Source organism: Canis aureus, chromosome 13, assembly GCF_053574225.1.
Source record: "Canis aureus isolate CA01 chromosome 13, VMU_Caureus_v.1.0, whole genome shotgun sequence".
Classification (NCBI taxonomy): Eukaryota; Metazoa; Chordata; class Mammalia; order Carnivora; family Canidae; genus Canis; species Canis aureus.
The window spans coordinates 34,893,531-34,908,420 of NC_135623.1; positions in this window are offsets into that span (position 1 = coordinate 34,893,531).

Here is a 14,890-nt window from a genome sequence, read left to right on the forward strand (position 1 = left end):
TTGTATCGTCGCTCCTAATCATATGAGAAGAGAAATCAGTACTTCCTTAATAGGGTAGCTCAAAACGCCTTATCCTCACAGGATCAAGCAACTTTAAGAATCTTAGAACACAATGACTGGTTATCATTTTCTGATTGTTATTTTTGTTTCCCCAAGGTATATCACACACCTCAATGTTAAAGCGTTTTAGAAGTTCCTCATGTAAGTAGCTTTGCCAAAATAAAGTCATAAACTCTGAAACTTGAAGGAATTCATTCAAGGAAAAATAATGAGACTGCTTAATAACATTTCAAATGATAGATATATTTAAAGCTGTTTGATCAATTTAAATTAATTTTAATAATTAAAACTTCCCTACATGCCCTATTATTCTGCTAGTTCATCTAGAAAAAAATAATATATGCATATATTATACATGTGTTTATGTTTATATAAAATGTATAGTATCTATCATTGACTCTTCTTTGTCTTTATAAACAAAGTAGACTCACTTTCCATCGAGCTAGGTCAGATATTTCCAGAACACCTAGCTAAAAGAAGAAAAATAAAATAGATTTTTCCAGCCAAGGGCTGTTTCATTATTCCAGACAACACTTTGTATTGATCCTCCTCTATTTATTTCTAATTTTGTTGCTACTGATTGAGTTGAGCTCTAAATCTTGTGATGGCTTACATGCTGTTAGGATGCTGCATTGCTACCAGAAGAACAGGGTAGCAATGTTCTCATTTTAAACTCTAATTTAGTCTTATTTGCAGCAAATTAAGGTGCCTGATGTAGCATTTTAGCACTAAAAATGCTTTATTATATGTCTTTCTTTACTCACCCTCACAGAAAACACAGTATATGCGGTCAATACAAATTTATGCATTAGATATCCACCACAGGAATTGTGAACCAGATAAACACAGAAATTTTTCAACAACCTACCAATATACATGACACATAATGTGTGCCTATACGGTGATATTTCAAGTTGTCTATGTTCAAAACTTGCCAGAAAAGCAAAATGTGATACATAAAGGGTTGAAACACACATTTTTCTAAAATATTTCTTTCTACCCTAGACCCTAAACTCTCACAACCATGTAAGGTTTTGTTTTGAAGCACTCTCCCAATGAAAGACTATGTAGTACATTTACTTAGGAACACACATTCAGATATATTGATATTTCACATTCACAAGTTTCAGGGTATAAAAATTGAGGTAGTGAAAATTATAAAAAGAATTATTTAATGAGAAAGAAAAGGAATCTAGAAAGAGGACAGAATGTGGACTATTGCCATAAGTAAGGTTCTATGCATAAAATGTGGTATAGGTGTTTGCTAGGGAGGATACTCAATAGGAAAAACAAGAAAAAAGAAAAAAAATGTGGACTTTTAGAATCATGGAAAATTAAATATGTATTATGAAAAACTTTTTTTACATTTTGTATTTTGATATGAAATATAAATGTTGCAATCCCTCCCCTTTTTCCCTTTTTTTAAAACCTTATTACTCAATGGATGGCCTTACTTAACTTTTGAATAGCCTTTGACAAACTCTGCATTTTTATTGAGGCTAGAGGTCATACTTTAATCATTTTGTATCCTTGAAACTAGCAAAATAATTCTTAGACTACATTTACTTCACTTGACAATATTATTTTAAAAAATTTAGCCTACAAATCATTTTTAAGAAAAAAATTCTAACATTGGTAAGTTTGTTAAAATTCTTCTAGTTACAATAAACCTCTCAAGCAAACATAATTTCCCACATTACTCCAGAATAATGATGAGCAAATTATTTCTTCCACATAAGATAACTCATGACATACAATTTTCAGCAACCAGACCCTTCCTAGCATTCTTGTGTGGCCCTCATTTAGTCATCACGTCATCTTCAGTTTGTGGGAATTCCAGCCCAGAAAGGGCCAATCGCAAAAATTAACCTTTCTTTTTCTATAATCTTTATTTTTATCTCCAAATCTCACATCCACTTCTACCACCAGTGTTCTATTGGCTCATTCCAGTTGTCCAAAATCTATAGTGAATATGCATATCAATTAGTAACCCCTGGGATGAGAGTTAAGTAAAATATAGAAACTCAGACATGTTGTATGTTTACCGTAAGCCACTTTCTAAACACAATTAGAAACTCAACTGCAGCTATTGTCAACAAAAGTCGCTGAAATATATGTGAAATTTCTAAGTGAAATGCAACATTATAAACTGACCTGAAGTTTCCTAGCCCACTTCTTGTGCAGTAAATAAATTTCAAAAAATTTGTTTTAAAGAATATGATACGAAGAAGCAGCATTATAAGACCATTGACATTTTGCATGTATCTTGTATTTTAAATGAAGAGAGTACACAGGTAGTCTCATTTAACAACAAAATGTGTTCTTGGGTATAACCTTTCAACTTTACTATGTCCTAATTATATTTTCTGAAAATTTACTCAAAAGAGAAATGCACTTAGTGTAGAAAATAAATGAAACTCACAGCTATAAGTCTCATATCACCTAATGACATTGATGCATAATGTTACATTCAGAACTGAGAAACATGGTTATCCTTTGTTTATGTGTTTAAAGAATTTTAAACACATGTAATTTAAAACAAACAAGTGTTCACATAATTTATTATTCCTACAAACATATACATTCACTAACGCTAAAAAGTTCAATATTAGTTCATATATACTTCCAGGGAAAGTAGAAATGAAATCAGAAAACTTTGTCTTTTGTGACCATTTTTTCTTTTTTCTCATTTTGGCTCTCTCAATCTTAGAAATGTTTCTATTTCACACACAAAAAAAATGCGATACTTGTTTGGCTATGTGCATTGTAGATTTCAAAATGACCCACATTTTTAAAATAGTATACAGTATGTTTTGCCATATAACATAACACAGTCTGATTTACAAGTAAATTAAATTTTTAAGTCTTCAAAAAAAAAAACAAAGTAAGTTTATGAAGATCATGTAATAATCTACCTTTACTTCAATACATGCCAATGTGGACTCAAGATACTCTTCAAGGGAGACAAATTTAACACTGCAATCTTTCCTGAGACATATCTAATAACCAAAAAGGCATAATTCTATGGTCTTACTATGAAAACAAGTTTGAGCACAGGATCTGATCCTATATATGTTTGATTATACCTACATAAGTATGGACAAATATACTGAGAACACATTTCAGGAATAAACAGGAGTGGATAGAGTGGTAAATATCAGTAAGAAAAAAGGAGAGGCTAATGGGGAAAGACAAGGAAAAAAGAAGAATGAACAAAGTACACGTTACATAAAAAAATGGCATAACCTAGTCACACTTATGGGATATTAAAACATACAGATACAATGGACAGTCAACTTATAAACAATCCCAAATTTTAAAACATAACGTGTCAATTTTATAACACAATATAGAATCAACAAGTCTAAATGTTCAAGTAAACTGCCTTCATATACATATATCTTGGTGTGTGTGCAGGGGAGGTTGGTAAATGTGTGTGTATTTTGCCAGTAAATATGTAAGAAAATCTACAAATAAAATTTTGTAAGAGCAAAAATATGAAAAGAACTAATTTATTAATTATAAAATGAATCCTAGCTCCTGGAGACAATTGAAAACTTTAATTATTTGAATGTTTTTTTCTTTTCCAGACATTTTATTCAATAAACATTCATTGAGCTTCTATATGGGAAGTTCAGTGTGAGACAGCAGTGAAATGAATAGGCATGATCCCTGTCCTTAAGGCAAGTGTAGGTGGCAAGAAATAAATGAAACAAACAGAAGTGTCACAAGTATAAAATCAATAAACATGATTTCTGGGTCATAATATAAGTGAACAGGTATATTATATAGGACAGTCAAAAAAAAAAAATCTACCTAGGTCTGTAATCTGTAGGGACATGAAGAAGAAGGGAAAGTATTCACATTGGACTATACAGCTGTGACGGTGTGTTTTATGTTATCAGTTTGGTTAGGCTATTATTCAATCAAACACTAGTTATTTGATCAATCACACATGTAGGTCTTGCTGTGAAGTCATCTGCTAGATATGATTAACATTTATAATCTGCTGACTTTATGGAAAGGAGAATATCTGCAATTATATAGGTGACCTAATCCAAGTAATTGAAGGAACTCAAGAGCAGAACTGATTTTTTTTTTTTCCCCTGCTAGGAAGAAGAAATTTCACCTATAGACTATAACTTCAGAACATGTGAAAGAGTTTCCAGCCTGCCCTTCCTGATCGCCTGTCCAGCAGATTATATAGGTACAGCCCTACGAATTCTGTTTCTCTAACGGCACCTAGCTGATACAGGAATGCAAATGCTTTGAAGAATGAATATGGTGTGTTCAAAGAATGAATATCATGTGGCTGGAACACAGTGGGAAAAGAAAAAAGGCTAAGTAGGAGGTGGGTCAATGCATCATTTTGTTGAATCCATATAATGCTTGTGTAGATAAGCTTTACATTTTCCATTTCAAAAAGGAAGAAAGGAAACTTAGTGAAGTTATATAATGTTACCACAAATTAAATATCAGGTAAATGGTACAGAACTGAGGCTAGAAGCCAGATTTATCTAAGTCCACATTCGTGATCTTCTAATTTTGTTTTGCTACCTTCTCATTCATATGTAGGAAAAACAATAATAATATGACAATGATGGACTAAAATATAACCAGGATGGTTGGTTCAAAAATCTAATCTCAAATTGGTTTCTAAACCCCTATGTCCCTCTATTCCTATTTCTTTATGGGTCATTTATTACTTGACTCTATCACTCCTATTATTCTCCATTTCTGTCATTTAACAAATTGTTTCCCTACCCATTATGAACTTATAATCTATATGTGACTTCAGCATCTACCTTATGTTATCTGTTCAGCACTGTATTTTCCTGGCTCTCCCAATGAATGAATCTACAAACCCATTCTACTTCCCTAACACCCTGAGCTTTGTCTCAAGACCATTCTACTTGTGAAATATTAAAGTTAGCTCCAAGTATAATCTCTCCAGTTCTTCCACTCTGTGACTCAGTCTCTTCAAAACACCCAAGTCCTTGACATCTCTAAGAGTGGTTATGTATCAGCCCTTTCCTATTCTTCTTATCTTTCTTATATGTGGTTTGGCCTTCATAAGACACGTTTTTGTTTTGTTTTGGCATCCATCTCCTGCTCTCCACAGAACAGGGACCATGTAAATGTATATACTCTCAGCTGTTGTTACTGGGCTGCTGAACACTATTTGCAAACAAATTACCCAACTTTCTAGTGTAGACTATTCAACAGAATGTTTCTTCAGTGATGGAAATCTGCTATACCTATGCTGTCCAACTGAATAGGAGAACCATGACTAGTGAATCTAAGGAGCTGAATTATAATTTTAATTGTTTTAAGTTTTAATTTAATAGACATAGAGCTACTGGTTACTATATTGAACATCACAGCTCTAGTCTGATGTTATTACAGCTTTGTGGTTCCAACCTAACTGGGTTTTCAATGCACCCAGAAATCTTGATATTTGCCTTGTTAGATTTTTCTCCCAATCTTCAAAATTCTCAGAGCCAAGCTTCCCCAAGTTCTTTCAACTTAACCTCCAATTTCTTTTGCGCATTCAGTAAATGACTTGGACATTTTAGCACAAATACTTCAATAAGCTATTGCCACAAATATTACAAACACCAATCATTTCTGTCCTGTCACACTGGCTAAAATATCCCTAATCCTCTCAAAAAATAATTATTCCATATGTAGCCTGGAGGCCTTTGAAGATTTCCTAGGACCAATTAGCTCCCTTTTCCTTTACATATTTAACATTCCTTTCCTCTGGACCCTTTTCCTAACATATAAAATACTCAATTTTCTTGAAAATACACTTGAAAACAACTTGAAAACATGGCTAAAACACAAAATAAATCATTTACCAAATAAATTAACATTTTTCAGTCTTTAGCATGAATCCTTAGCTTTTTCACAAAGCTCCAAAACTTACCTGAATTTCTAATCTTCGCACTCTACTTTTCAGACTCTCCTGCCTCTGCTTGTTGGGTTAAATGTTCCTCTGGGCCCCTGTATGAGCTCTCTTCTGTTCTCACTCAGCCTTTTCATTGAACTTCAAGTAACAATTCCCAGCTGTGGTAGAGAGCTTCACTGCTTAAAACCCAGCTGTCCTCTTATTACCTCCAGAATCTGCCTCAGTTGCAGAGGATTACCTCTCTTGAGGGTAATCCAAGGCCATCCTTGTTGCAGAGCTCCCTACTAGATAAGATGAGGTGTGGTCAGGCCTGCATCACACTGGAGCTACTACTTCCACCCAGTTCTACTTCCTTCATATACACAACTAGTTACATGGAACAGGAACTCCACTTAAAAGAGCAATAAAAATATAAGCCTCCAGTGAATAATTTTTTTTAACGAGCAACAACTGTATGAGAAAAAACACACTACTGAAAGACTTATAAGTATCTTTGAACAAATAGAATGCCATCTCTTGTTCATAGATAAGTTTACTCAACATCATAAAGATGTAAACATATGTCTGGTTAATGTACTTCTTTGAAAATATATATGCAAAAATCTCATGCTTCACTGATTAACGTATTTTATACATAATGCAACCCCAGTACAATTGTCAACAAGCTGTTCTTTGTATTTTCTGGAACAAATATTAATAATAAATTCTTCTGGGAAAATAAAGATACACAAATAACTTAATAAATCTCTAAAAAAAAAAAAAAAGAAAGGAAAACCAAAAAACCCGGAGTCATGGCAGTACTGGGGTACTGGATAGTCTAGACATTAAAACATGTCATTAGTGTCTGTTTAGAAACATGGCTATATTATTGATTTGTATCTGGATCTTATATCCTAAGTAAATACATTAAATGCATTAGCTTTTTTGATTCTTTGGGTTTTTCTATATAGCAAAAGAGGTATTCTTTGAATAGATTCACTTTAATTTTTTTCCTTTACAATCTGTATATATTTAATGCCTTTTATTTTTTGCCTCATTGCACTGCCTTTAGCTTCTAGTATGATATTGAATAGCAATGGTGAGAGTAGACATTCGTGCCTTCTTCCTAAATTTAGGAAAGATTACATTATTATGTTAAGGTCATCCTCTTACTGATTGTTTGCTAAGAAAATTTGTTATGGATGACTTATTTCTTTCAAATGTCTTTTATGTCTTAATTAAGCTGATCCTATGGCTTTTCTTCTTTAGTCTATTATATTGATTTCTGAATGTTGAACCAGTTTTGCATTCCTGGGGTGACTCCTACTTGATAGTGATGTACTATTCCTTGTATATATTGCTGAATTTAATACGTTAATTTTTTGGTGAGGATTTTTGCTCTTATTTTTATAAACTATATGAGTCTGATGTTTTCTATAAATGGTTCTATCTGGCATTGGTTATTAAGGAAATGTTGACTTTGAGTAAATTGAGGATTGTTTACTCCCCTTCTATTTTTGGAAGATATTGTTTATAATTTCTTTCCTTCCATTAGCCACAATGAATTTCCACCAGTGCCTTGAAGCAACAGTTTTTATTGTTTCTCTCTGAAGACGATTTATTTTATTCTGAATGGGAGATAGGGGAGGTGGGATCTGGGCAAAATTTGGGGAGTTGTTGCTTATCTATTTCTTCAACCAGTGCCAGAAGAGTTTTCTTAGAATCTTTCTGATTTTTTTTGTAATGTGGTCAGGTTCATGGAGAGGTCTAAAAAAGTTTGTATACTTCTCATATCTTGCTGCTCCAATGGACTCCCCAAACTAGGTTAATCCAGCTTGGTCTTTAGCAATCAATGTGTTAAAATAATCTAACCTGTGTTTCTTAACCATTCCAAGTAAGCAATTGAGAGGGACCGGTTTTGGTTGTTTTGTTTTGTTTTCTTGCTGCTAGTGGCTCTCTTCCCCAAGGTTTTAGGTTACTTAATTGCACTGCAACCTAAATGTGATGGGTTCGAGAAAAGTAATGTGCAGTGTGTACCAGGTTTATCAATGTTGCATGGATGAGAATGATCCTTTTTCTAGCTCTCTAATCTCTGAGCTAAAACCAAACAGAATCTTTTTTAAGAAAAGAAATCTGGTCTTTAAATTTGTCTTGACAACTTATTTAAGGAAATATGTTAAGAACTCATCAAAATCATCAAAACAATCTCCGTGCAAACGTCTTTTGTCTCTCTGATTAATCCTTTAAGAAATCACCAAAATATGCTTCCCTCAAACATTGAAGTGTGTGTTTAATCTATTAAATTTCATGTTAATTGAAAGAACAAAAGTTTAAATTGTTTTAAAAAATATTTTAATTCTCTTTAATGCTTATATTTTAATATTTTGTAAGACACTACACAGGTACTACATACAATACAATCCAAGAACCCTGGATAGTAAGTAAAACCCTCTTATAGATACTAAAAGAGTTTTAGTTCCTTAGAAACTGAAATCTTCCATTAAGCATGTAAGTGTCTTCCTTATGCATTTGTTTTCTTAAATATTCTTAAAAGCTCATTATTTATAAAAATTGAGAATGCCTATTATATGTCTAAAGTGTTTTCATTCACATACCTTAGCCTATTGCAGACAATATTTTCAGATGTTATCTGTTATTAATCTATTTCTATCTGTATCATATCATATTACATTATTGTATATATTATATACACTTTTCTTTTCCCAATTCAAGAATTTAGTTGATAAGATAAAAAGCAAAAAGAACTTGTGGCTTCTTGCCTTTTTGTCTTGAAAGTCAAAACCTGTATCTAGGAAGAGGCATTTGAGTAAGGAAAGGATAGCTATACCTAGATCTCTATCTATCATCTATCTATCTATATCCATCAATCTAATCTAATCTAATCTAATCTGTCATCTATATATTGCTGTGAATTGGCATAGCAAGTGTAGGTTCAACCTTGGATTAGTAAACAGTTCCCCTAGTCTGGGTTTGGGGAAGGCAAGGAAGCTTTGGAACAAGTAGGGATGTCGAAACAGAGGGAAAGGGAAAGAAAGTGTGAGAAACTGAGGCATGCTTCCCTTTGGTCATCTGGGTGAGATGGAGTTTCCCAATGCCACTGAGTCACAGAGTTCAAAGAGAAAAGACACATGTTTTATAAAACCAGACAGAACCACAGATAGTCTTGTGACATTTCCTTTGTGACCAGTTGAAACATAGGCCTCAGATAGGTGATGAATCTGAGCATTTATGTTAACTATGATGCTGTTTTAAACAATATCCTTGAATAGACGGTATTTGCCCATACTCAGCTCTTTGAAATGTCTCTTTAAACTTTGACACAAACATGTTCACTAACACTGAGAACCTTTGGTCATGCAGTGAAGTGTTTAAAATGCATATTAATTTCCATTTTATAAAATATAGTTTTTGCATGCAGTCACGTGATCCATATGAGGTAGTTTATTCTGTACTACTAAACTCCCAATGTTTTGATTGACTGTAGGTTATAAAGAAAGTAGGAGATATTTACAAATGATTGTGTTATGCTGCTCACCTGTCTGGAAAGATGAAAGCTCAAAGTTAAAATGAATTTGAGTTTTAGAAAGTTAAGTTACAGTTCTTGCTCCTGTATTTCAAAACTATTGTTCTATTAAAACAAAATAAAACACTATTATTTATTTAGATTTATATCATTCAGTTAACTCATTCTTCTACTTCTTTTTCTTCCTATAGGCTTTCCTTCTTCAAACTAATACTTTAAGAGAGCTGGAAGAGAATGAAAGGGAAACTGAATATTTGTTATCTTCCTAACGGTATTGTTAAGTTTCTCCCTATTCATATTACTGAAGAATTTAAACATTTTCTAAACTAATTATACTGACAGAGGATACTTTTTTTAGGGCTATCATTGTTTTTCCTAATACAGATTGATAGCGGTATTTTTCTTAATTTAATTTTCACATTTTTAAAATGAGCAGTTTATTTTTATACTTTGCAATGCATGCGCCTTAAATGGGAGTTTGAAATATTAATGTTAATAATTGGTGGCTGAGAAACTCCGCTCTATAAGGCCGTGGAAGTGAGCCTTGGAAATCCCTCTCACGAAGATGGCGCGGAAGGTGAAGAAGGAAGCCCTTGCCCTTCCCAAAGCCAAAGCCAAAGCAAAAGCTTTGAAAGCTAAGAAAGTGGTGCTGAAAGGCGTGCACAGTCACAAAAAAAAAAAAAAAAAAAAAAAAGAAGACCCGCATGTCACCTACATTCTGATGACCCAAGACCCTGCATCTCCGATGGCAGTCCAAATATCCTCAAAAGAGCACCCTCAGGAGAAACAAGCTTCACCACTATGTCAATCATCAAACTCCCCTGACTACTGAGTCAGCCATGAAGAAAATAGAAGACACTGTGTGTTCACTGTGGATGTCAAGGCCAACAAACACCAGATCAAATAGGCTGTGAAGAAGCTCTGTGACATTGATGTGGCCAAGGTCAACACCTTGATCAGGCCTGATGGACAAAAGAAAGCATATGTTCAATTGGCTCCTGACTATGATGCTTTGGATGTTGCCAACAAAATTGGGATCATCTAAACTGAGTCCAGCTGGCTATAAATCTAAATATAAATTATTTCACCATAAAAAATAATTGGTGGCTGATTTGCACTTTCTATGGCCCAAGGACATTAGAAAAATATAAATTAGAGAATCAAGTGACTTAAGCATATCATTTAATTTTTTTTTAAATTCTGGCTTCCAACAAAATAGGAATATAGATCCAGGTATTGGCTGAAAGGGAATTTACATTTATGCAAAACATTTTATTTCTTTTACATATGAAAAGTATTGAATCAAATAGGACAAATTGATAATAGTTTTTTCATTATTATTATGGTGATGGGAACATTCATCTTTTAATATGTTATTCCGTGAAATATGATTTATTTTTTAAGAGTTTCCTTAAAATGTAGAGGGCTAAACTACTGAGCAAATATAAGGAACTTTGGATGCTACATGCCATCTATTTCACAAAGGATTCTTAATTTTCATTGGTTATTTTGTTGTCTAATCATGCACCAAACTCTTTTCCTTCAACTTTTATGACAGCTTTTTTGAGGTATAACTCATTTATTGCACAATTCATCTCTTTAAAGCGAACAATTCAGTGGTTTTCTTATATGTCCACAGCCATGCACCTATCACCTTTATCTAATTTTAGAACACCTTCTGTCACTCTCTTCTTCCAGCAACCACTACTCCACTTTCAGTCTATATACAATGTTTGGCCCTCTGTGACAGGCATCTTTAAATTAGTATGTGTTATGGGTGTGTAGCAACAATTAGTATGTGTTATTTCATGTTGTAGCAAGCATCAATACTTCACCCTCACCCTTATTGATTCAGAAATCATGACCTTAGCATAGACACGCAAAGCAAGAAATAGTCAAACATGTGAGCTAGTTTATCTTCAGTATCCAAGGCAGAGTGCAGCTAAAATTTATTCATGAGGGCCACCCAATACTTAGGTGTTGGTGGTAATTCCTCCTACAGACTGATACCAACCATTTGCTTTAGCTTCAGGGTGGGTGGTGGAGGAGGACCATTATGGTTTCATGTATTTTCATCATTTATATTCCTTCTAATAGTTTTCCATCTCTTCCCTCCTTCTCTTCCCTGAACATCATGAAATATGTACTTAAGCGTAAGTGTAACCAAAGTGTTATAGTTGTATAGTTGTATTTATCACCTTCTCACCTTTACTTTTGTACCTAGCTTTAGAATCATCTATATAATGACCTCTCCCAGTATCAGAATGTGTTCCTATTCTACCATGAAATGAGGTTTTCATTCATCTCCAAACTTATATGTTATGTCAACTAAGTATACATAGTTGACATAACTGAAGTTATGTATGTATGAAGTACTGAATTTCACCAAGTACTTAGTGAAATTCAGGGCATATCAAGATGAATAAAATATGGTATTTGATCTCCTTAGAGTTTTCCAAAGTTTCCCAGAGTTTTCCAAAGGAGATAGATAGATGATAGATAGATGATAGATAGATTATAGATGATGATGATGATAGATAGATAGATAGATAGATAGATAATAGATAGATAGATGATAGATAGATAGATAGATAGATAGATAGTAGATAGATAGATGATAGATAGATATACATATTTTTAATAGTATGATAATCACCATAATAAACTACTGACCATGACATGATAGGAGATCATTGTCAAGGATAATAATGATTCAGGTCTTGAAATATATGGAATTTTGCTAAATAAATATGTATGATTGGAATAAAGACAATTTAGAGACAAAGAACCATATACCCAGATACAGTGAGATGAGAAAATAGATGTATTCTGAGAATCTAAAGTTTCTATGTCTGAATTATGCCCCAAGCTCCTTGGAGAGGGACACTATACTCAAAAGAGAAAGAGAAAGAAGATAATCTTATTAAACTTGTGCTAAAACATGCCCAGGGCACATTCATTAAATTGGCTCTTTAACTCTCCAGGCCTGACAAAAATAAAAGGGACTATCATTTCTTGTTTTCTCTCACCTCTGGCCCCCTAATATGGCCATCCTGTGGACTTTTTCTTCAGAGCTTTCCTTGGTAGCTTTTTAGTCTATTTTCCACAGTATAAACATGCTTGCCTTAAGTTTTGAGTGCTCATATTGTGCTAGGCTCCATAATAAATATTTTACAGTTATCATTTCAATGAGCTGGTAGTATAATGTTGGACTGGCTGCATCGGACCTCTATGAAGACTTTTAGAAAAACAGAACTACAAGTACCACCTGGGAATTTCTGATTTAGTAGTCCAAAATGGTTTTGAATTTGTGCCGGTGTTTCTGATGCATGACCCGGTCATCAAGAAAGGTATGCCCATACAAGGAAGGTGTCATTTTCCATATTTTATAAATCTCCAAGTTGAAGATTATAAGTCTTCTAAAGCCACATAATTATTTAGATCAGAGGATGAAAAATCCAGCTCTCCAGCTGTTTTTTTTTTTACTTATTTTGTTATTACTTTTTATTTTATTTTATTCTATATTTAGAGAGAGATTGAAAGAGAGAGAGAGAGAGAAGGGGAAGAGGGGCAGATGGAAAGAGAGAATCCTAAGCAGGCTCCACAGTCAGTGTAGAGCCCAATACAGTGCTCAATCTCACAACCCTGAGATCATGACCTGAGCCAAAATCAAGAGTTGGACACTTAACTGACTAAACCACCCAGGAGCCCTCCAACATGTTTTTATAAAGTGGTTTTGGAAGATACATATCCTCATTTTCCTATGTATTACCTATTATTCCTGTGTATTACCTATTGTTTTTATACTATAATGGCATAATGGCATTATATGATGGCATTACTATAATGGCATATACTATAATGGCATACTGAATAGATTCATCAAAGATCATATTAGACACAAAGCCTACAATACTTTACTATCTGAGCTTTATGTGTCTATAGATTGGCCATAATTCCTTAATCAAAAATTGGAAGAAAAGGGTATATTTCTCCTTCCTTCTTAATTTCATTAATTTATTTTATTTATATACTTTGCTTAATTCATAATGCTTTATATGCGACTGACGTTCTAATTTTCAATAATTGCATTAACCCTGATATTTGTAGAAATATCCATGCCACTTATTTTGTATCCACTGTCACATCACAAATAAATACTTTCACTCATTTACTAAACTTTAATTTCTTTGTTTCTAATCCTCAAAAAAAACTTGGCTTTAGTTCCTTATTTTATTAAGAATATCTGTTGAATAAGAAAAAAACAGGTGTTGATGAGGATGAAGAGAAAGGGGAAACCCCTTGCACAGTTGGTAGGAATGCAAATTGATGCAGCCACCCTGGCAAACAGTATAGAGTTTCCTCAAAACATGAAAAGTAGAACTACCCTATGATCTAGCAATTGCACTATAAGTATAGATCCAAAGGATACAAAAATACATATTTGAAGAGATACATGCATCCCAATATTTACAGCAGCATTATCAACAATAGCCAAACTATGGAGAGAATCCAAATGCCCATTAACTGATGAATGGATAAAGAAGATGTGGTATATATATGCAACGGAATATATCAAAAAGAATGAAATCAACCATCAAAAAGAATGAAATCTTGCCATTTGTAATGGCATGGATAAAGCTAGAGTGTATTATGCTAAGTGAAATAAATCAGCCAGAAAAAGAGAAACACCATATGATCTCACTTATATGTAGAATTTAAGAAAGAAAACAGATGAACATATGGGAAAGGAGAAAAGGAAAAAAGGAGAGAGGAAACAAACCATAAAAGACTCTTAACTAGACAGAACAAACTGAGGAGTGATGGAGGGACCTGGGTGGAAGATAGTCTAAGTGTGTGATGGGGATTAAGGAGGGTTCTTGTTATGATGAGCACTGGATGTTCTTTGTAAATAAGGAATCACACAATTTTACTCCAGAAAGCAATATTGCACTGTATGTTAACTTCCTAAAATATAAATTTAAAAATTTAAAAACATTTTAAAAATCCAGATATCAAGTAAAACTGGGTAAAATAAAATCCCAATTCTATAGAAAAAAAATACCTATTGATATTAATAATCACATTGATCTTTCTTTTATTCAAAATCTTGATGATGACAGTTTCCAACATTTAATAATTACTATAAGCCAGGCACATTATTTAATGTTATTACTATAAAGTTATTACATCAATAATTCTAACATAGGCATACTTTGTACACTCTTGTTTATATTTTTAGAGAAGTAGATTAATGGTAGAAGCAGGATTTGTATCCAGGCAGGGTAACTCCCAAAACCCCTCTTTCCATTCTTAATTATTTAATTGTCTTTCCCTTTTTCCTATTATTCTTGTCTGAATAAATAATCTTTCCTTCTTTGTTAAGTAGATTTCTT